This window comes from Peromyscus leucopus, chromosome 6 (genome assembly GCF_004664715.2).
Source record: "Peromyscus leucopus breed LL Stock chromosome 6, UCI_PerLeu_2.1, whole genome shotgun sequence".
Lineage (NCBI taxonomy): Eukaryota > Metazoa > Chordata > Mammalia > Rodentia > Cricetidae > Peromyscus > Peromyscus leucopus.
In genome coordinates, this window is record NC_051068.1 from 61164852 (window position 1) to 61188137 (window position 23286).

The 23286-nt window shown below is 49.4% G+C and overlaps 1 protein-coding gene across 4 annotated transcripts in view; it reads right to left on the reverse strand.

The window, feature by feature from the left end:
- Positions 1 to 23286, reverse strand: part of Trim2 (tripartite motif containing 2) — a 160888-nt gene that overhangs the window by 110446 nt on the left and 27156 nt on the right. Inside the window, exon 1 of one of the 4 annotated variants that reach the window (XM_037206693.1) lies at positions 8634 to 8653. The exons of 2 other annotated variants lie outside the window; for them this stretch is intronic. The gene's annotated coding sequence lies outside the window, so the exon portion shown is untranslated. Of the gene's footprint in view, positions 1 to 8633; positions 8654 to 23286 lie in introns of those variants that run through there. One more of the 4 variants, XM_028894274.2, reaches the window with a different exon arrangement.

The window sequence follows — 23286 nt, forward strand, 5'->3', positions numbered from 1 at the left end:
TTCTTCTGGGAATCAGTGATGAAGGTTGTGAATTGGTGAGGGAAAGTTCTGGGGACCCTGGGATGAACTAACTAGCATTACAAGGGCATGTCAAGTTCAAGGTGAAACCATTCCATGGTGGATCAGCTGCCTGACACCACTGCTCGGTGACTGGGACCTACTTCTTCATAGACTGCTTTAATTTCTCTTATTTATGTCTATACCTGCCTAGGAGCTAAAATGTCAGATTACCTGAAGGATGTGTGCATGAGACAGCTGGGGAAGAGCCTGTTCCTCCGCCACAGGGGTGGCCAGTGTTAGCTGAGCACACAGGTTATGTACACCACCTTGGCACAGAGGGAGCCAAAACTGTTTCCTGTAACAAGGTCTCAGATGGCTAATGGGCGTGAGGGTCAAAGCACACAGTTAAGCTTCTATAAGCCTCTCTATGAAGGAGGCATTGGAATTGTTCTGAGGACTCAAGGGAAGCGTGTGTGTGTGTGTGTGTGTGTGTGTGTGTGTGTGTGTGTGTGTGTTTACACACTGGAAATTGAACCCAGGGCCTTGAGTGTTTGGAGCAAGTGCCCTACTACCGAATGAAACTCCCACCTGTCCATTTCCTGGGAAGTGAGAAAGCCTTCATGGAGGAGGAAGGGAGAGTTCTGGTGCTTAAAGGAGGCATGTGTTGGAAAGCTGCAGGACAAGCCAGGTGATTAGTGACACCAGGTATTGCTCAGGTTGTCAAGACCACTGACTTTTTTAGCACTAGTTTTTGACCCTTGCTTCCTCCCATACCACCTGATTAAATTATATTTTCTAAAACCTCCTTCGGTTTTAGCTCATGCCCCTTTTGTGACGGTGGTTCCTCCTGAGCCTGCTGTGGCCTTTCTTCTCTTTCCTGAGTCTAAATTCTACCCTTCCCTGATTATAAAATGTGATTGGCCTTGGATGATAACGTCTTGGAAAGACACACACACACACACACACACACACACACACACACACAGAGCGTGTCCTGACAGCATTTTTCCACCTTATTGATTTGCACACAATCCATCTCCTTCATTATTTTATGTGCTCCTTCAGAGGTCTGTGCAAGTCTAGTGTCTGTGTGCACATGTGTGTTCTTGTGTGAATGGAAACCATAGGTCAGTCTCAGGTGTCTTTCTTGGTTATATCAGCCCTAGACTGAAAGCAACCAGTGACAGGGAACTAGCAACTAAAACTTGTGACCCCGTGACCCAAAATGAGGCTTTCTTACTTAAGAGTCTGTTTACTGCGGGTATTTCTCACAGTGACGGACAGCTGACTGACACAGCTCAGAGCAGTCTGAGCTTGAGCTCTGTCAGCAACTCCATCTGCAGCCAGCCTGGGGCTGTATCCGGGTTTCCCAGTCAGTGGCTGGGAAAGTACATTCCTTGGAACGAGAAAGCAAGAAGAACCCAACTCAAGTTCCCTTATTTAACAGAAGACACAGTAGCTACCAGCCAGGGTCTGGATACTACAATCATTATGTGAGGGCACCAGAGAGATGCTCCATGGGTAGCATCAGAGCAAATAGCCCTGTTTGAAAGAAAGTGGTCAGGTGGGGGTGGGGGGCTCCCAAGCAAAAACACCCAATGCAGCAACAAATAAGACAGGAGCCGCAGTGGTTTTAGTCTCCAGTTACCACACACGCTCTTCTCCTTGCCAGCTCCCTCCTCCCCAGACTGACTGGATTTTTCACACTTTAAAAGGAAGGGAATAGGAAAGGTAAGTTTACACCCATGTAGCAGGGAAGATACGCAGTGGCAACTTTCAAAGAAGGACTCAGAGTCCTCCTGCATTACCTCTTGCCCCTAGCACAGAGGGTGGGGCTGAGGACACAGCTGGACATGGTTGCTACAGAAACAGGTTTACAAGTAGCCTTGGAGACTACAGGCACTGAGATATCTTTCTGACCCCATCACCTCGGTTCCTAGAGGATGGGGGTTGCTGGTCACCAAGCCCTGCTACTTACCCTGAGCTACTACTGACTTCAGATGCCTGTCACTATCAGTAGCTGGTCCTTCCCCAAGGACCCTGCACTCAAAGGCCACACCCAGAAGCTTGAGACAGCACCAGAATCTGTGTGCAGCTCAAAGACCATGGTTGGTGCAGCCTCCCCGTAGGAAAGGAGGCTCCCACCAGAGACCAGCATTCTCAGAGCCCATATGGAAGGCAGGGGCGCCTACCCTGGCCCCATCCCCTTGCTTTCCCCCAGCGTCAGTGACAGCTCAGACAATGGCATCCTTGGTTTATTGCAAGTGCTAAGTGTGGGAAGACAGCTGCTTTTTAATGTCTTGTCACTATCTGTCCTTGTCACGTATCCAACATAGCTTCTGGGACTTCTAGGGTCACTGCTGCCTTATAGGGGTCTTTGCATTTTCTGTTGGTAATGTACCAGCAGTAATTAATATTTATGTTATGTCCCCAGTGTGCCCACAACACAGAAAGGATCCAGAGACACGACAGCTATTCAAGCTGAGGGTGGATTGAAAGGACTCTCAGCCCTAAGAAAATGCCGAAGGCTGCTATTTCTTGTTCAAAACACAGTCACAAGAAAAGAACTATGTCCAGGGAGGTGCCTATGCTCTAGGCCTCAGGGAGAACCCTAAAGCTCACAGCTCATTCTGCTCCTTGAGTCCAGAGAAAGAACCTGGGGGTCAGTGATACATCAAAAGGACTTGGCTTTCCTGGGTACTCTGGAAATTCATTAGTGCCCAGCGGCCTGGAAAGCATTTGGGGACCACAGCAGAAGAGGACATTGCAGACTTCACAGGACTTTAGGAACAGGCAGAGGGCACCCATCTGTACTTGACTTGAAGCCACTTGTCCATCACCACATCCACAGCTTTAGACAAAGACAGCTTTAGCTTTAGTGAAGCATCTGCCATTACTGCGTGCTACTACAAGTGCTCCTTGGGAGTCACTACGGTCCTTGCTTGCCTGCCTCACTATGAATGAAAAGTTATGGTAGATATGGATGGGCAGGAAAAGTCAGTGTATGCTGTGCTCCCCTCCAGTGCTGTGCTCCCCTCCAGTGCTGTGCTCCCCCTCCAGTGCTGTGCTCCACCTCCAGTGCTGTGCTCCCCCTCCAGTGCTGTCCCACCTCCAGTGCTGTCCTCCACTCTCCAGTGCTGTGTGCTGTCCACCTCCAGTGCTGTCCTCCCCCCCAGTGCTGTCCCCCCTCCAGTGCTGTGCTCCCCCTCCAGTGCTGTGCTCCACCTCCAGTGCTGTCCCCCCTCCAGTGCTGTGCTCCCCCTCCAGTGCTGTGCTCCCCTCCAGTGCTGTCCCTCCACCTCCAGTGATGTGCTCCCTCTCCAGTGCTGTGCTCCCCTCCAGTGCTGTCCCCCCCCCAGTGCGTCCCCCCCTCCAGTGCTGTGCTCCCCTCCAGTGCTGTGCTCCCCCTCCAGTGCTGTGCTCCTCCCCTCCAGTGCTGTCCTCCCCTCCAGTGCTGTCCCCACCTCCAGTGCTGTGCTCCCCTCCAGTGCTGTCCCCCACCTCCAGTGCTGTGCTCCCCCTCCAGTGCTGTCCTCCCCCTCCAGTGCTGTCCCCCACCTCCAGTGCTGTCCCCCACCTCCAGTGCTGTGCTCCCCTCCAGTGCTGTCCCCCCCAGTGCTGTCCCCCTCCAGTGCTGTGCTCCCCTCCAGTGCTGTCCCCCCCTCCAGTGCTGTCCCCCCCCAGTGCTGTCCCCCCCTCCAGTGCTGTCCTCCCCCCCAGTGCTGTCCCCCCTCCAGTGCTGTCCCCCCCTCCAGTGCTGTGCTCCCCTCCAGTGCTGTCTCCCCCTCCAGTGCTGTCCCCACCTCCAGTGCTGTCTCCCCCTCCAGTGCTGTCCCCCCTCCAGTGCTGTCCCCCACCTCCAGTGCTGTCCTCCACCTCCAGTGCTGTGCTCCCCCTCCAGTGCTGTCCCCCCTCCAGTGCTGTCCCCCACCTCCAGTGCTGTCCCCCACCTCCAGTGCTGTCCTCCACCTCCAGTGCTGTCCCCCACCTCCAGTGCTGTCCTCCACCTCCAGTGCTGTCCCCCACCTCCAGTGCTGTCCTCCACCTCCAGTGCTGTCCCCCACCTCCAGTGCTGTGCTCCCCCACCCCCCCCCCCCCCCCCCCCCCCCCCCCCCCCCCCCCCCCCCCCCCCCGCTCCCCCACCTCCAGTGCTGTGCTCCCCCTCCAGTGCTGTCCCCCACCTCCAGCATCAATGTGTGCATGTTGGTGGGGGGCAGGTGCAGTCTGGGGACACTCTGCAAGCAAGACTTCCATATTTAAAACTGAATCAGTGATGGATGGATGTTACAACCAGGCGTAGCTGGCACAACCATGCACATTATACTATCTTGGGAAGCACACCGGTGGCCTTTGTGACACACGGTTCTGAGCTAATTAACAGCTTCAAAGCTCAGTTTAGATCTAGGTTTAGGGATGTGACTGTGGCTTAGGGGAACAGGGTGGCCTAGCGTGCAGGACACCCTGTGTGATGCCCCCAGCACAATACGAGGAAACAGAACAGAAAACTCTCCATCTCTCTCTTCTGGGAAGAGGGGGAGAGTTAAGAGGGAAGGCTTCCCGTAAGTGTCTGTCCTTGGAGATTCTCCGGCAGGCTATCTGCTCTATCAGAGGTCAACACTGGCAACTGCCCCCGTGGGAGAAGCAGGATTACAGACAGGCTTACAGACTCCAAGGTCTTCCACACACCTGCAGAGAATGAACATCATTCTTGCAGAATGACACCCGCTCCCGCCAGTGTGTGTGTGAGGTCTGCGATGGCCTTTGGAGGCCCTGCGGTTTCTAGAGTCAACAGTCTGAGGGGTTGGCTGCAGGCTGTGGTGTATGCTGATCCCTCATCTCAACCCTACAAGCTCAGTGCTGCTGGGAATTGCAGTGGAGAGTGGGAAAACCCTCCTGGCACTCAGAGCCCTTGAAAGGCCGGGCAGGGCAGGAGGTGAGGTAAGAGATGTGTTCCCAGAGAGTGGCTTGGGGTGAAAGGATGTCTGGGGCTCCTTGGGAACACTGATGTGCTTTCTGTCCTTGTTTGGTGGGTGCCTTTACTGTCCCTGGATGACGAAACGGTGCTTACCGAGTATGCGTACTTGTCTGAAGGTTAAAGCAGGCAGCAAGCTATGAAGTCCAAGGACTACGAATACAATCCGAATTGTGACTTCCCCTTGCTCCGTTAAGACCACCCCAGGAGCAAAAAGGTCACCAAGCTGTCTGTTCCTTAGATGGCTACCAGTTTTCTTGATCCCACTGTATTAGACCCTTGGTTTGGGGGCCTCCATTTTCTTGGGGGTTTCTACAGAAAGGCCCTGTAAAGAAATGACTTCTCTTGTCAGTCTTAGGGGGAGTTGAGGCTGGGTTTTCTGAAGGGCCGCTTTTCTGGGATGTGGGTGTGGCCTTTACTTCTCATCCTCTGTCTGAGATTGGCTTTTAGCTCCCAACCTGGCCTGGCAGGACCAGGCTTCTGTACTCAGAGACTATTTCAACCTATTCTATGTGGGAAACCTCTGGAAATATCCAGAAAGTTCCATCATAATGGGAGTGTGCTTCATGGAGGAAGGTGCAGGAATGACTCAAAGTCAAGTATTCTGGAGGTGTCTGTGTTTCCTGTCCTCCCCATCCCCAAATTATCCAAGAGGTAGACACTGTGATGGCCACTTTTAGATGAGGAAAGTGAGGGGATTGGGGGGGGGAGGGACTTTCCCAGGACACCTCGGCATTGGTCGAAACTGGAGATCTGAAATTAAGTTCAGCTGCTTGAGGTATATGCTAGCTCCATTATATCTACCCATGGACCAAGAGTTAGAGAGGACTTGGGAGACATTGTCTCGTGGGGAGACCAGATCATAATGGCGCGAGGGACACACTTCATACAGAGTCACCTGCAGGCCAGCATGGTGTAGAAATGAGAATATAACGTTGCATTGCTGACTCACTCGTTCCTTTTCCCAGAATTTTCAATTAAGCCTGGCAGGGAAGGGGCACTCAGAAAACTTAGTCTATGGTTAGGCCTCTTGCTGAGTGCTGGTAGCTGGGAAATAAATGAGTTTATCTGAGATTTGTCGTATTCTGAGCACTATACATCAAACTCTTTACACATGGACACATTTAAGCCTCTCAATGGTCCAGTCAGAAACTTTAGAAAAGTAGATTACTTGCCCAATAGTACACAAAACAGCAAAGGTATGAGTTGACCCGGATGTATCTAAATCAAAGCTCTTGCTCTTAGCCTCATGCTCTGGAGTTTCTGCCTTGGCCTTGGGCTTCTGGGCTCACCCCCACCAATGTGGCAGGGCTGGGTCCCAACTACCTCTCCTTAGCTGGCCCTTTTTAGGACTAGCCACATGCTGCAGATTTAGGAACTGGGACACAGAAACAGTATGCAACTTGTACAAATATGTGTGAGAGATGACCTGAAGTGTAAATCCTCAGAAAGGTGATACTGAGGGTTAGAATGAGAAGTGTGTGTGTGTGTGTGTGTGTGTGTGTGTGTGTGTGTTCGTGTTCTTGTCCCTGTTTCTTGGCAAACAGTTCTTGAAGCCACTAAGATGTACAACATGAAAAGGTACCTCTGTGTGCTCATGGGGCATATAAAGGCTGAGGTCTTCCCAGAAGCCTCAGGAAGGGGTCTGATTGTCAGGGAAATGAGCTACATTCCTGCTGCAGCACCAATACTAACCTCCAGGAGGCATAAAGGTTCTGGCCGTTGACTCAGTTTCCAGGGGCAGTATCTAACTAATATCGGGCCTATGCAATGAAGTCTCCATAAAACAAAACAAACCCAGCAATAACAACAAAAGCCATGACACATCTGCCGAACAGGTGGAGGTGCTGGAGGGGACCCCCTCCCTACCCCACCTCTACCCCCTGCAGCTCTTTATCTGACTGATTATCTGTGTTCTCCATTATATCCTTTACAATAGGCCAGCAGACACAAAAGCATGTCCCTGGGTTCTGCAAACCTTTCTTTAACAACTCACCGAACTTGAGGGTAAGAGCCATAGAACTTCCAAGTTATAGCACAAAGTTAGACACAGTTATATGCTAGTCACCACACCTCCCTGGTTGCTGGGACCTCTGATTTACAGCTGATGGCTTGTAGCACAAAGGACACCCCAGGGCTTGCAGTTAGCCCCTGGGGTGAGGCAGTCTTTGGGGACTGTGCTTTCAGAAACTCAAAGATACCCAGTCAGATAGGAGTGTGGGAATACAGTGCCCCCAAAGATTGAGTTTACTGTGGGGCTGGGAGGTTTTGTCCTGGCCCTACACCACACTGGGCAGTCTCAAGTTCATCTTCAGAGTCAATTCTTTCCTTTACTAGCTTATTCCAAAGAGCAACTTAGCCCTCCCTCTCTCCTGGGCTCTCACTCAGACCACACACTCAGGAGCCCTGGCCTTGCTTGCAAACTGCTTTGTGTTTTCATACAATGGACTAAACATTGTGCTGCTTTGCGTCCAGCTTACTTGAAAACTGACTTTTGCCTTCTGATCTAATTCTATCGGGTGCCACAAAAGCATTACACTTCTAAAGGCGCTGTATCCAGGTAACGTTCGAAACCTGGGCATGGGAGAAGCCAGGGATTTAGAAAGCACAGCAAGGACATCAGGGACTCACCGACCTCCCTTCTACAGCTTATCAGACTCCTGGCCATACCAAAGACACTGACTTCACCAGGCTCCTCAGAAAGGCAAGGACACAGTGTCTGATCAAAGCTGCCAGGGATGCTTCTTTCGCTCAGCAGGAGGTGGGGGTGGGCTGGGGGATGGTCCTAACACGCTTTCTAGGGGGAAGGGGGTTTAGGGTGCCCTGCAACCCATCACTTTCATGCCATCATAGCTCTGTGCTGGGACAGGTGTCTACCGCCAAATAGGCTAAGATGAAGAAACCAGACAGCCCCAGAAACCAGAACCAGGAACCAGAAAGCACAGTGGCATGGCCGCCCAAGCCGGGTCAGATTCCCCCCCTCACATTGTCCTCTGAACCATCATCACAGGGGGTGGGGGTGGGGCAACAGGGGGCCCACTCCCACCCACAGCCTTTTCACTCCAGTAATCAAGAACAAACTCTCTATTCGCCTGGGGCTCTTCCTTATTCCAAGTACCCTTTGAGCACTTTTATGGGGCAGTTAAACTTTACAGCAGCCGGCTGGCTCACAACCGTTCCCACATTTCTGAATGGATCTGTTTATGACAAATCCACTGTGCCTTCCCTTTGAAAATACTAAAAGATATTAACTCTTTCTAAAGGGGTCAGCCGAGGTGCGCAGGCTCCAGAAACCCCACTGTGGCAGCGGCAAGCTGTGAACAGCTGCATTGGACCAGTGAAAGGCTGAGTCCCGGGACCATGTGTGTGTGTGGGGGGGGAGGATGTCTCCTGCTCAGCCTCGGTGATGCTGCTCGGGCGCCAGATCTGCCTTTTCCTCCCCCTAGTTCTGGGCTTTCTCACCTTCCTCACCTGGGTGGACCAGGCTCATAGAAGCTTTCTGGGAAGGTCCCGGAGGACTAGTCTTTTCCTCTGTCTTTGCAGACAAGAACTGAAAACCGGTGACACCAAGCTAGCAACTCAGTCACAGATTGTCTCCCTCCCTGCCCGAGATTAACCAGCCAGCCCAGAGAAAGATTCATCACAAAGGGGAAGTTCTTACCTGACTTCCATAATGGCCACTCCTGGGCATCAGAGACCAGACCAGCCTCCTCAGCACTAGGGACTCTGGCTCCCTTTTGCCCTCAGACAAATGAGCCCATTATAGTCATCAGACTGTGAGTTAAAGGGTGGCCCTTAGGAAAAAAAATATATAAACAGCCTGTCAGCTCAGGCCAAGGGGAGGGAGGAGCTGTGGTATCAGGGGACAATGGGAGCCAATGATCAGCCACTTGGAGCTCTGTTTGCCTAAGATATTGTGTTTCACCCTGAAGCAGGGGAGACAGGGAGTAAGGAACCCTGAACAGGAAGGGCAGTGCCTTTGTTTAAAGTTGAGTTTCTCTTTCCTTCTGACCTTTAACAACTGTCTTCCTAGGGGTAATCCCCTCAAGTATGGCACCAGCGTGAATCCTACTGCGGAAACCCAGACTCTGTTCCTGACCTCAGAATGCAGGTTGCAGAGGGGCCCCAAGTGAATGCTTCTCCCCGCAAATCAATGCTTCTCCCTCCGAGTGAATGCTTCTCCCTCCAAGTGAATGCTTCTCCCCACAAATCAATGCTTCTCCCTCTGAGTGAATGCTTCTCCCTCCAAGTCAATGCTTCTCCCTCCGAGTGAATGCTTCTCCCCACAAGTCAATGCTTCTCCCCACAAGTCAATGCTTCTCCCCACAAGTCAATGCTTCTCCCTCCGAGTGAATGCTTCTCCCTCCAAATCAATGCTTCTCCCTCTAATCCACCTACCTGCTACAACGCCTTCCACTCTCCCCATTCTCAGTGCCCAAAACGACAGCTCTGTGTCCGATTCATGATACACTGGTTTTTTCCAAGTACCCAGAAGAAAGCTTTAGCTATAAGCACTACCTAGGCATGCAGTCCACATCCACACTGATTGGGCTGCCACGGTTAGGGTGCGGGGTGGGGCGGAACAAGATCTCCCTTATCTCTCAGCACCCATCTATCAGCTCAGTGGGAGGTTGGACCCAGTGGTGGAGAGCATCTTGGATGTACTAACTCTCCGGAGGGACAGGATCAAGCTCTGGATGACATGAAGCCTGCACAGCCTTACTGTGTGTTGCAGAAGGTTCTCGCGTGTGCCTTAGAGACGTGCTTCCCCGCAGAGGCCGAGGGCTGCTGGCAGCTCACTGTGCCGGGAGTCTCTGACCTTGTAGTTCTCTAAGGTCAGGGCTGGCAGAACCCAGAGGAGCTCAGGACTTAGATTGGCCCTGTCTTCAGCTGCCTTGCACGTGGCCACAGGGAAGGCCACTTCACTTCTTGTCAGACCCTATAGGGGTAGGTTGTTAAGAGGATCTCTCTCTCACAGGGATGTCTGGGTGGGTTCCTCAACCTCAAATACAGGTCTCCTTCAAGGAAGGAGCCGGAGCTCCGTGTGGAGCTCCTGGAGGAGCCAAGTCCTCTGAGGGGACACCAGCAGACACACGCATGGGAGAGGAAAGGGTCTGGTGGAGATGACGTCTCTCATCCAGTCCAGGGACAAAGCTCATCAGTGTGGACCACTCCCAGAGACGGCTCCCTCCTCTTCCACTGTACGGTGCAAATCCACCTGGTCTGGACCTTCCCTATGCTTGGATGAATACGGAACATCTCCGGTGGCCTCCAGCACAGATGTACCCACCATCCTCTGCTTGACCCAAAGACAAGGGCAGGTGAGGCAGCCTGGGCTTCTCTCATTGAAATCGAGGTTTCCTAGCACCTTCAAGTAATGGCTGCCCCCCATTCTGGCACAGTCCTCTGCTGTTTGGCCCTGAATCGTGGACTTTGGTGATCAAGGAGGGCCCTCCTTCTAGATGAAGAGATCAGGGAGTTCTAGTGAATCATTGATAAACCCGGCAGTTTCCGAGCAAGCCTCCCGGGCAAGCACCACGTCAGGTCTGCTGTGTTAGTTTTCTTATTGCTGTGACGAGGTACTAGACAGAAATGACGTGAGGAAGTTTTTTGTTTGCCTCAGTCTCAGAAGAGTCGGCCCACAGTTACTTGGCCCCACGGACTATGACAGAACATCGAGGTGACAGGAACATAAGGCTACTCACCTCCTGGTATATGGGAAGCACCAAGAGAGGAAGGGACCAGAGAATGGATATAACCTTCAAAGTTCTGACCCTAGCCAGGTCCATTCTCCCCAACTCAACACATAAACCTGTGACAGGTACCTCATATCCAAACCTTAATTCCTGCGCAGCTCTTTGCCCTGGTAAATGAGCTGGTGGTCTCTTTTTATTGCCGATTCAACACAACCAAGAATTGCCTTGGAAGAGGAAGTCTCAACTGTCTGGATCAGACTGGCCGGCAGCCATGTCTGTGAGGAATTGTCTTGATGGCTAACTGATGTGGGAAGACTTAGCTCACTGTGGGCTGTGCCACCCCTGGGGCCTGAGCTGTGTAAGAAGGCTGGCTGAGCTTGCCTCCATGGACAGGAGTCAGTAAGCGACATTCCACCATGATTTCTGCTCCAGGTTCCTGCCTTGAGTTCCTGCTCCGACTTCCCTCAGTGATGGACTGTGACCTGGAAGCTTACGCTGAAATAAACCCTTTCCCCATCAAAGTTAGAGGATTATGCTCATGGTGTTTATTTTAGTGAGGTACACTATCAGGCCGAGGATCGAGGGAGGTGAAAGGCCAGGCCACACATTAACCTTTGATGTCTCATTATGTTTCCCAGGGGAGGCAAGAAGACCTTGTGGGCAGGAACTCGAGAGCTGAAATGGCCAAGGCCTAATCCATCCAGCAGGCTCTGCCCTTCAGCTCCAGGACACTCTCTCTCTCTCTCTCTCTCTCTCTCTCTCTCTGTCTCTGTCTCTCTGTGTGTGTGGTGGGTGTACACACACGTGTTGGGGTGGGGGTTGGGGGGGACAACGACTGGATGCTCTTTCCAGTAATTCAGACCTGGCTGCAGTCGGTGCTCAGACCTCCCTGGGGCCGTCTAGCGCGGTATAGAGCACATGAGACATAGACAGCATTGTATAATTATCACTTCTGGTCTGGAGCATCATTATCACTGTAACACAAAGCCCTGAATCCATACGTGCTAACACCACCAAGCTTCTCTTCAGTCCCTTCCCACCCAGGCTTCCTAGCTGCCAAGCTGGGTTCTATTTCTAAAGCTTCTTCCTTTCCTTCCTCCCTCCCTTCCTTCCTTCCTCCTTTCTTCCTTTTTCCTTCCTTCCTGCTTCCTTCCTTCCATCCTTCTTTCTTCCTTCCCTCTTCCATCTCTTTCCTTTCTTCTTCCTTCCTTCCTTCTTCCTTCCTTCCTTCCTTCCTTCCTTCCTTCCTTCCTCCTTCCCTCCCCCTTCCTCCCCCTAATGTTATGACCTTCATATATTAAAGGCAAACTAGGTTCTTTGCAGAAGGTCATCTGTACCTTAAAGTCAAAAGTCATGAGCATCAGCTGGTGTTGGGAAGGGATTCTAGAGGGGTTTTCTTTAGCTATGAATTAACACAAAATCCCAAGTAGATTAGAAAGGATAATTTTTAGGGTTATTATTTTTACAATAAGCATCAAGTGAGCCAGTGTCAGGAAACTGAAACAGGAAATGACTTGAGAATAGGGAGGAAGAGGTGACATTGAACACCTAAAGAGGACTTCTCAGGGCATTTCAGCAAGAAAACAACTTTGGAGGCTGGGCGTGTGGCTAAGTGTAAGGTCTTTGTGTGAGATCCCACACTCCAGCCCTAGTACCACCAAATAAGCAGAGAAAGAAAGAGAGAGAGAGAGAGAGAGAGAGAGAGAGAGAGAGAGAGAGAGAGAGGAGGAAGAGAGGAAGGAAGGAAGGGAGGAAGGAGGGAGGGAGAACTCTGAGCACTAAGATTGTGAGAAAGCCTCTTTCTTTCCCGGCCATCACAGCCTTTTGGCACTGGCCTACTGCTGTCATTAAAAGTAAAACACAGAATAATTAGAGGCAGAGCTGTCTGTGCCCCATGAAAAGTGTGTGTGTGTAGGGGGGGCATCTTTATTTTCTAAATCTCAAGCCATTCGATTATGTAATTCAGAAAACCACCCTTTGAAGACACTCACCAGCCAATTAAAGTTTTGCCCTTGATCCAAAAAACTTGTGCCTTAGTTCCCCAACTCTCCGATGACCTGAGTCTCAGCTGCCTGTGGGCAGAGCTTCCCAACCCTGCCACAGCCGAAGCCCAGTCAACTTCTGGAGCCCAGCCTCCCCTAGTGGCTTTACTTTCCTTTGAAGATTTTGGGGACCATGCTGGGGACAGAACCCATGACCTTGCTAGCCAATACTCTACCATCGAGATGGTTTTTGTTTTTTTCCCCTTTATTCTCCTTTTTTAAGTTGAGGATTGAATCTAATTCCTCAGCTTAATGTGCATTTTTGTCACACAGACATTACATTTTACTTTTAAATAAATAAAAATAAATAAGATATTTAAATGACGCTGTCCTAGTCTGTTTGGGTTGTAATAACACAATGCCATCAATTTAGGAGGTAATAAACAACATGAATTTCTTTCTTTTTTTGCTGTTGTTGTTGTTTTTGAAGACATGGTTTTTCTGTGTAGCCCTGGCTGTCCTGGAACTCACAAGAGCAGATCAAGCTGGCCTTGAACTCAAAAAGATCCTCCTGCCTCTGTCTCCCAAGTGCTGGGATTAAAGGCATGTATCACTCAGCTCAACATGAATTTCTTCTGCTTTAGGAAGCTGGGAAGTCCAAAATCAAGGGTTCTGGCAGGTTCCATGACTGCTGGGAGCTGCTTTAACTGACAGCTCTCTTCTTGTGACTTCACATGGCAGAAGAGCAAAGGGGATCTTGGGTATTTTTAAAGTCATGTATAAATATGTGTGTTGTGACTGTGAGTGTGTGTGTGGGGGGGGGTGCACATGAATGCAGTGCCCATGGGAGGCCAGATGTGGTGTCGGATCCCTTGGAGTTGGAGTTACAGGCAATTATGCGCTATCTGACATGCATGCTGGGAATTGAGCTTGCAAAAGCTTTCACTGGGCCATCTCTCCTGCCCCTTGGTTGTCTTTTACAGGGACACCAATCCTATTCATTGTATGTGAATGGAACCTCTCTTGTCTAAGCTGGGCAGTCTGGAGTTTTAATTATCCATGGTCAGAGCTTTCCTTGACCAATTAAAAAGAGCATGATTTTATGTTTGGCTTTTTGTATCCCACCTGATTATTCTGAGATTGATCCGTGTTGTTTGGTATATTAAATAGCCTTGTCTTTATGGCCAAGTGGTGTTCCAGTACATGAGTATATGGATTTGTTTATTTACTTCTCAAAGGAGTTTTGTTAAGTCATTTGATAACCCAAGATGACGCTAATTTCCTGGGAATCTGTTTCTCTCCAGCTTTCCCTCTTTGCTTTTGCCCTTCCTCTCCTCCAGCTTTCATTTATGTTGGCCCAACCCACAATTCCTTGGTTGACTTACGCCATTGGTCCAAAGCTGGCTCCTGAATGACATGAAGAGGAGTCCTTCTGAGCCACTGGTTAAATTTTAATTTAGCTCAGTCAACCTGTGCAGTCAGCCTCCCCTGAGCCTCTCTCTGCGTATCTGACCCCATGTCCCTGCTGTCTTGCACACATTCCTCTTTTTATTTCTTTGACTGCTTTCAAGTCTCCCACGCCATCTCTCCTACAGTTGGATGGAATCCTCTACCTCTTCTTCAACATCCAGAAGGCTCTCTGTGGTTGCTGGAACCCAAATCTGTCCAGTCTTGTGTGTGTGCTGAGTACTTCAGTTATGTAATCGACAGTAGGCAGCCTGGTGAAGTTTGAGAGCGAAGATGAAGGATAGCTGCCCCATATCAGCTGTTGGTCTGGTGCTGTGCCTGTTTGTTTGGCCACAATTTCAGGACAACAATGGTTCTACCTCATATGACTGTCATGAGGATTAAGAGAAGTTCATTTGTCAACACTAAGTACAATGTTGGGGAAAAAATGTTAACTATATAGTAGATGGGATTAGTATCTAGAGTACATAAAGAGCTATAAAAATTAAACACAAAAACTTCCAAAATCATCTAATCTATAAACAGGCAATGAACAGAATAGTTTTCAAAAGAAGAGGTACAAATGACCAATAAATATTCAGAAAAGTGTGTGAAATCCTTAGGAAAATGCCAATTCCATCTCACCCAATCGGGATGGCTGTCATCAAGAATAACAACAAATTCTGGTAAGGATGTGAGAAAGAGGAGCCTTGGTGCATCCTGATGGGAACACAAAGTGATGCAGCCTCTGTGGTCCTCAGTGTGGAGTTCCTCAAAAACCTAAAAATAGAACTACTGAGCATGTTCCCCAAATTAACACACCACAGAGACATTCATGCATCCATGGTTATTGCTGCACTATTCACAATCAGAATAGAACGAGTCTAGATGCCCACCCTCACCTGGAGGGATAAAGAAAATGTGGTGCGTATGTGCAGTGGAAGTTATTCAGCCACCACAGAAAATCAAGTCATGACATTTACAGGAAAAGGATGGAACCAGAGATTGTTGCATTGAGCAGAACGAACCAAAGTAAGAAAGAGGAATACCACATATTTTCTCTCATTTGTGGACTAGACATAAATTTCTCTCTGTGTGTGTCTCTCTGTCTCTGGTTCTCTTTCCCTCTTTCTCTGTGGGGGCGTGTGTGTGTGTGTGTGTGTGTGTGTGTGTGTGTGTGTGGTGTGTGTGTGTGTGTGTGTGATAAAAGTACAAGGGGAGCCATGAAAGGGGAGAAAGAGAGCTTAAGGGAGTGGAGAAGGAGGAAAAAAGGATAAGAAAAGTAATCCATGTGACATGGAAGCAGAACTGGGGACTATCTGGGAGTAGGGGACTAGTGGAAGGGGGTGGCAGGAAACAGGGGGAAGGAGATGAATAAGAAGAAAAATGAAAGTTTTTGAAAAGTCAATGTTTATATCTAAAATGTAAAGTAACAGTGTACTCAGTAAAAGGGAGGGTTGTTGTCTGCTCTCCCGATTTCCTTGTAGGACAAACTGGAAGCAATTAGGCCTGATCTGCAGCGTGATGACGTCAGATGTTTGTGGGAGAAATCTTCCACCTGGAGAGGCTTGCTACCTCCTCCACAACAGACTGTGTGACCCTGGGTCCCAGAAACTACTGAAGCCAAGGAGCATGTGAATAAAATAATCCTCCACCTTTCTGTCTATCTGTCTGTGCTATGAAGATGCAAACCAACGGATGGAAAAATAAGAAAAGCATTACCAAAACATTATAAGAAGGGAAGGAGGAAGAGGCTGGAAGGGACAGAGGAAATGGGAAGGAAGAGAAGGCAGGGGAGTTAGTCAGCGGGTTCTCCCTGCAGCTGGACACACAGCCGCAGTCTGCCCACACCCGCTAAGCACAGAGAGCGTTGATTCCCACCCAATGCCCACGACCCTCACTTGTGCAGCCATGCATTTCTCATCGAGATGTTTTCCATCTAGGACTTTCCATGCCTCTCAGTATGGTAGATTTTGAGTTTGTTCTGTTGCTATTCCCTGGTGCTGAGATTAATTCTAGGACTTCATGTATCTGTGTTGTGTTTCGAAGCATCCCGTGGGTGGTGGCTGTTGAATTTAGCTTTTTCTTCTCGTCTGGGATGACCCTTTCCACCCTGGAACCATGGTTCTGCTGTGTGAGCCTGCTCATGGTCTACCCAAGCTAAGATAACAATTTTTCTCTGGGTCTAGTCAGGGGTGATTGGAGGCCAGAGGAGGATGCCTGTCTATCACTCTCCTCTCACTGAACCTGGAGCTAGGCTGACAGTTAGCAAGCTCCAGTGATTCCTCCAGTGACCATCTTTGGTCAGCCAAGTACCACCTCCCAAATGCCCCACAATCTCCCACCCTGCCCCGAACCTCCACCAAAGCACTAACAGGTTGGGGAACAGGCTTTCTCAACATGACCCTGTGGGAAATTTCAGAATCAAACCCTAACAGCTTTTATACAAGGGTCTTACTCTCCCATGCTGGGCAAGTGCTCTTGCCATTCACAATATCTACCCGCCCCAGGTGTTCATGCACACTATTGCTATGGGATGGTCTTCCTGTACTCTGTGAATATGTGTTGCTACCATTGGTTAATAAAGAAGCTGCTATGGCCTATGGCAAGGCAGAATAGAGCCAGGTGGGAAATCCAAACAGAGAGACAAGGAGAAGAAGGCAGAGTCACAGGAGACACTGAGTGCTGCCAGGGGAGCACAATGTAATGGAACGCAGGCAACGCCATGAAGCCACGTGGCAAAACACAGATTAATAGAAGTGGGTTGAAGTAAGTGGTAAGAGCTAGTTAATGATAAGCCTGAACCAGTTTGTAATTAATATAAGCCTCTGTGTGTTTATTTGGGACTGAGCAGTTGCAGGACCAGGCAGGACAGAACTTCCACCAACACACTAACTATCCCACTGAGATGCCAGTTACAACCAGTCAACGTATTTCCTAAGCCACACACACACTCCTTTGCTAATTGAGGAAGTGGACTGGGCACACCTCCTGTCTCCTTGTTGGCTGTCCTTCAGTACAGTTTTTAACTTATTTTAATCAAAAAACCCAAGGCCAGAGCATTGGCTTCTGTGCAGTTACTTTTGGGTAGCTGTGATAGAGAATCTGACCGAAGAAGTTAAGGGAGAAAGCCCTACAGCTCGCTGATTCCAAGGGTGTCCTTCCCTTAAGCAGGGAGGGCTTGGCAGGGGCTGCTCCATCTACCATGATAGGTGCTGGGTGTCTCAGAACTGTTCACATCACTGTGCTGGCTAGTTTTATGTCAACTTGACACAAGCTAAAGTCTTCTGAGAGAAGGGAACCTCAATTAAGAAAATGCCTCCATAAGATCAGGCTGCAGGCAAGCCTGTGGGGCATTTTCTTAATTCATGACTGATGTGGGAGGGCCCAGCACCATGGTGGGTGGTGCCATCCATCCAGTGGCTGGTAGATCTGGTGGACCTGGTTCTATTAGAAAGCAGGCTGAGCAAGCCATGGGGAGCAAGCCAATAAGCAATACTCCTCCATGGCCTCTGCATCAGCTCCTGCCTCTGCCCTGCTTGAGTTCCTGCCCTCACTGCTGTGGATGATGAACTATGATACGGAACTGTGAGCTAAATAAACCCTTTCCTCCCCGACTTGCTTTTGGTCCTGGTGTTTCATCAATAGTAACCCTAACTAAGACAATCACCATAGACCAGGAAGTGGAAAGCCAGGCCAGAGGCAGGGGCCAGATAGAACCTTCAACGGCCCACCAGTGACCATCTTCAGTCAGCCAAGCACCACCTCCCAAATGTCTCACAGCCCCCCACCCTGCCCCAAACCTCCATCAAAGCACTAGCAGGTTGGGGAACAGACATTCTCAACATGACCCTGTGGGAAATTTCAGAATCAAACCATACCAGCTTCTATACAAGGGTCTTACTGGGTATCACAAGAAGCAAGCAATACTCTGGTTAGAGAAAATGGCACAATTTTCAATTCCAGCACAAATGCAGTCACATATGAGGGAGTGACTATAAATAAAGTGAGTGTGGAGGAGTGACAGGTGGTGGGACTGGAGGGCAGGGCCAGCTCAGGAAGAGAGTTTGGGTTTCCTGGTTATAAAACTTGGAGTTTCAGAAATAAAACTGTGCCTTTTCTGGGGGCTCTTCCATTAAGCCAGTTTCCCTCTGTGAATGCAGAACACAGAAATGCACTGAAAAGAATAGTCTCTCTACCTTCCAAGGCTGGCCATAGACTCTGAACACAAAGGCGGGATGCCAATCACTCCATACCGTGCGAAGAGACACCATGGCCACAGCAACTCTTAATAAGGAAAACGTTTAATTGTGGTGCCTCGCTTACAGTTTCGGAGTTTTAGTCCATTATCATCACGGCGGGAAGCAAGGCAGCATGCAGGCAGACATGGTGCTGGAGAAGGAGCTGAGAGTTCTTACATCGTGGCTCACAGGAAACAGGAAGTTATTTGTCTCACTGGACATGGCTTGAGCATATATGAATCCTCATAACCCGCCTCCACAGTGATACACTTCCTCCAACAAGGCCACAGCTACTCCAAAGCCACAGCTCCTAATAGTTCCACGCCCTTTGGGGACCATTTTCTTTCAAACCACCACACCATGAATGCCTTAGAGTGCCAGGTTACCTCCATCATGGAAACTGGGCAAGGAGGTGGAGAGAAGGCTGATGGGCTGATATGTGTTCCAGATGCGTGTGGTATTACAGAAAGGGGTAAGTGTGCAAATGTAGCTGCAAAGCACGTTTATCTCACTGAACCTCTTCAAAGCAGGCTGCCGGCTGCCGGTCTTTCTTTGCCCTCGGATAGGATCCTAGTCGGAGCCCTAGTATTTTAAGTCTATTTAGGTTTCTAAAAGTCTTCTAAACATTTAAGCTCTAAAAGCAGAATCTCATTTCAGCACTTTAAAAGACTTCTACAATCAAAACAAAGCAATCAAAGAAAGAAACTGATAAATAGGACTTAAATAAAATTAGATGTACTGGCAAAAAAAATTAGGTACTGGCAAAAAAAAAAGAAAAGGCAAGTCACAGACTGAGAAATCTATTGGTGCCATTCAGAATCATATTATTCATTAAGAAAAATTTGAAGAAAGGGGCTGCTGGGTGTGATGTGGCACATGCCTTTAATACCAGCAGAGGCAAGTGGATCTCTGTGAGTTTGAGGCCAGCCTGGTCTATATCGTGAGTCCCAAGACAGCCAGAGCTACATAGGGAGACCCTGTCTCAAAAGGGGAGGGCAATATTTGAACAAGTGTTTCATAAAAGAAAACATAGAAACAGCCAAAGAGACAAATGATAAGATGTGTATTAATTATTACTTATAAAAATCAGTGCGCGGCGTGGTGCGCACGCTTACAGCATCGGAGCAGAGGCGGGATCTCTGATCGACAGCTGGTCTCAAAGATTCCAGAAAGGCGCAAACTACACAAAAAAATAAACATACAGGAAAACTTAAAAACCCAACAGTGCCAGGAGTTGGCAAAGCTGTGGGTCACTGGGATTCTTCCATATGGCCAGGGAATATAGCATGGCACACCCACTGAAGGAACGACACTTGTACAGTGTTTTATAAAGGCAAACATCCTGAGTCCTAGGAATGTCTCTCCTATCCACTTAATTAGGATAAATGAAAACACAGCTAGATAGTCCTTAGATGTGTTAATAATAGCCCAAATCTAGAAGGGAGAGGCTAATGCAAAACAACTCTCATACAGCCACACTCAGGAATAAAGTTAAGCTACTGATACACACACTAGGAACACAGCTCCAAAGCAAGCCGAGGGAAGGAGCCAGCCACAGGAAGGTGCACTGTTTAGTTGCAACTAGAGAAAACCCAAGCCAATGCTAACTGGCTGCCTGCATATGTCCGTGGTACAGTGCTTGATGAGCTTTCACAGAACCTTGGGCTCCATCCTTAGCCCCGCAAGTAAGTAAGGCGTGATGGAGTGTACCTGTAGCCCTGGGTCCCTGAGAGGCTAAGACAGAAGGATCTCTTGAGTCTGGAAGTTCAAGGCCAGTCAGGGCAACACGAATAGAGTCTGTCAAAAGCAAAGCACCCAGCGGTGGCAGAAGACACAGGACAGTGGTTCTGAAGGGAGAGAGGCGGGCGTGATGGACATGATGGCAATGTGTATTGTGTGGTCTCTATTTGTCAACACTTAGGAAGTGCGGGCTGGAAATGATTGTAGTTGATTCTCTGTAAGTTCTGGAGCCATCCAGGAGATGTAGAACATTCTATCCAGGCTAATAAGAGCTTGTTTCCCCTCTCACCTGATTGGAGCTTCTTCCCCCAGCTCTTGTAGGATTACAACCTGGAGTGAGAGAGAGGGAAAGGCTGACCTCTTCTCTTTTTTACAGTCTGCTTCCCCTTCCCATTGCTCAGGGTTTCCTTCCTTCTCCAGTTGGCTCAAGGAAGGGAGGTGACTGTCATGTCCTTGGGTACGGAGATAACAGGATGTTTGTTTGTTCAGAACCCAGCCGATGTGTCTGAGGTTGGCATATAGCCTCCTGAAGATCTCTGGGGCCTTTGAGATGTCCTGCTCTGAGCCTCCTATTGAAATACCTGTGATGTGGTCTCCATTTCTCTGGCTGACATTGACCCTCGGTGTCTGGCCCTCCAGGAATCTGCCTTGTTAGGATTTCCTCTGTCAGATCCAGTCACCCTCTCTACAGCCCCCTTGAGTGCGACCCTTGAGATGGCCCTGAATGGCCCCTCAGAGGAGGATTGCTTGGCCTCTGCTAAACTCTGTCTTCTTGCTCACAGCTGGATGACAAGATGGCTCCTGAACCAGCCTTCTCCAATCCCCCCTTTGCTTCCTCTCTTGGCAGTCACGCGTTCTGCCAATCTCCAGAATGAAAACCAAGATCTCTCGGTGGCCCTCTTGGTGTCTCCCTTGTCATTGGGTGGGGAGAGAGCACCCCTCCATCTGAGTTAAGACAGACACACAGACACCCTTTTCAAAGATCCAAGGAAGCCCTCAAGGTAGGTAATAGTTTTAGAGTCGTAAAAGAGTTACTGACCACTCCTCAAGTCAGTCCTTCATGGTGGATTTAACTTTGCTTTGCACCTAATTTTTCTCCACTTTAGAGCCCCTGGTTTACAGGGAAAATTATTTTGCATTGTTCTAGTCTCTCTGTGTGTACTTTGCATGTGCATGTGTGTGCACAGGTACATATGCATGTATGTGCATCTGTATGAAGACCAGAGATCAAGGTTAGCTGTCTTAGCGCTCTGAAACTATACATACAGTTGAACAAATATCTGGCACTCCATGGAAATATTGTTCAACACACTGATATGCAAAATCATCACATGTATGTACGATATGGTACAGTGACAGATCTTTGGTGTTCTCTTCATACAGAGGTTTCTCTTCCTTGACATATGTTCTATGAACATGATTTGCGTTTTCAACATTGGATTTTCTTTTATAGTACATAAGCACCTCCTGCTGTTTTGTGGTGAGGGGATTACACTGGAAACTACTTTTTACTGGAGAGTATCAGTGAGTATGATGTCATCACTCTGTTCTTACACCGCTGGTGGTCTATGCTTCCTTTAGCCATCTTCCCTGTGCAGACGAAGCTTGCTCTGGCCCCTCCTCTCCGTCAAGCCCTTCACTACCATCTGGAAGAACAGTCCTTTGGCTATTAAGACATAGGAGAAGGTGTGACTTGAGGACATGGAATAACGGCTCACCTCAGGCTTGGGGAAGCTGTACTTCTTGGAGGACTTGGCAGCCCAGACGATAATTGGCAAAAGGCTCCCAGGAGGGCCGGCTGGGATCTGAGGTCCCGGGTAACTTTAGGAGATTCTGTCCCTGGAGCTCTGGTAAGACTTCTCCCTGAGTGGCAGCACCCAAGGGCGAGGTCCCTCCAGCTATGGGCAGACGGTGAAGTGGTTCGTTTCCACAGATTGGCCTGACGTTTAGAACTGTGACCTGAAAGCCCTTGAAAACCCTCTGCTTTCTTTGAAAAGCTGCCTAGAGACATTCACAGCCTCGTGTTGCTCTCTCTAGTTACTCAATCCCACAAAGGTAAAGCCAAATGTAACCTAAGAGATCATTACATCACAAGCAGATAAACTGAGACCCAAGGACATGAAAAGACCCAGTTCCCACACCCTGCCATGCTCCAGATGCCCCCTCAGATGGCGACTGGGTTTTTCTCCCTCCACACTGTTGACATTCTGGGATGAATAATCCTGTGTTTGAGGCAGAAACTCAGTGCCTGCCGCTGAATAATTTAGCTCTTCAATAAAGCTTTGCCTTGGCTCTTTTTCTGCGGTGCTGAGGATGGCACTTGAGGTCTTTCGTGAGTAGGGCAGTTGCTCTACTACTGAGCTACATTCCTTGCCCTGGCCTGGCTCCTTTCAAACTGGAAGACATAGCTGAGCAGCTCACAGGTGCCAATATCACTGCAGACAGAAAAGGGAGGTGCTGATGCTGGGAAACACCCCCCAATCCCCTCACCTCCCCATACCCTCCTCTGCGGCCGACTGTCCTCTCTGAGGCTGAACCCTCCAGGTTGTATGGGGATTGCAGAAGGCTATGCTGGGTACTGTCAAACCAGGGAGGTTTTAAAGTCTCTATGGTCAAGGTTATTTTTGTTTTCTTTAAGTAAGCTTAGAAATGGAGCCAAAAGGCCACTGCAGCGAACAGCAACATGTGAGATTCCCAAGTCAGGGTCTGGGCTCTTCATCCTCCTCTTCCTCCTTGCTAAGGACTGGATGTCTTTGTTCCTATCATGCACATCAAAACCCTAAGTCCTGGTGAGGCTGTATTTAGAGATCAGAAGTCATTAAGTTCAGTGAGGTCTGGAGGACGAGACTCAAGTCCAGTGGATTACTGTCAGAAGGGACACCAGAGAGGGACACCCCTTTTCCTTTGGTCTCTGCCTTCCCCATACCCCCATTCTTCCCTCCCTCTAGCCCTCCCTTCCTCCCCCACCCCCATGAGCAGGAAACACCAGAGGAAAGGCTCTGTGAGCACACAATGAGAAGGTAGAATGTGGCCACTGTAAGCCCAGAAAGAGCATCCTCTCCAGGAAGCCCACAGGAGCCCAGACCTCAGACTTCAGCTGCCAGAACTCTGAGAGTGTAAACATCTGTTGTTAGGTCACCTTGCCTGCAGTGCCTGGCCAAGGCAGCCCTAGCTGACTCAGATATGCCTGTCTCTCGGGCTGGCATCCT